Source organism: Triticum dicoccoides, chromosome 6B (assembly GCF_002162155.2).
Source record: "Triticum dicoccoides isolate Atlit2015 ecotype Zavitan chromosome 6B, WEW_v2.0, whole genome shotgun sequence".
In the NCBI taxonomy this organism is placed as follows: Eukaryota; Viridiplantae; Streptophyta; class Magnoliopsida; order Poales; family Poaceae; genus Triticum; species Triticum dicoccoides.
In genome coordinates, this window is record NC_041391.1 from 187,715,333 (window position 1) to 187,716,147 (window position 815).

Here is an 815-nt window from a genome sequence, read left to right on the forward strand (position 1 = left end):
GACAGGACTATGCTCCGGTGCCTTAAGGCACCTGCCTTTGTGTCCATGACATGTGGGCCCAACAGGTGGCTGGCCCATATGTCAGTCACCCAAGGGCAGTTGCCTTTAAGGCACCGAAGCATCATCCACCCCGACACGACCTTGGTCTGCCTAGTGCGCCTACATTTGAGAATGCAAATGAATCTTCTTTCATTTGCAAACAAATCTGTACGTATTACCATGCCCGTGTTTTCCTTGCAATAATTAGTCATTCGAAACGAGATACTCCATCCGTTCACTTTTGTAAGTCGTTTCAGACAACTTAAAATGAACTGTTTTGCACATTGTCTGAAATGTCTTCAAGGTCTTATAAAAGTGAACATAGGGAGGACTATAAATTAATTAATGAGGAGTTATTTAAAAAAATCGAAACAGTACGCACGCTAACGTGGATTAGAGTGTGTCACATAATTAGTTATTTGAATTAGAGTGTGTGTCACATAGTTAGTTATTTGAATTAGAGTGTGTGTCACATAGCGATCTCCAATTGTAACATAGATTTCGCATTTCACTGTATCCACGCTACTTTTTTAATATAAATTCATATGTATATGATGAACACCATGGTAGTGAGAAAACTTTTGGATGGATTCAAACATATGACCTACAAAATAGAACAACAAATTGAGCCAATGTCAACTTTTCGAAACTTAGTATGGCACGAATTCGAAATAATTATCCGTATGCCTGGTCCTCGGTTCAAATCTTACAATGTACACCGAATTGAAACATTGATATTAAGTCTCGTACTATGTACATTCAAATGTTGTTTTTAG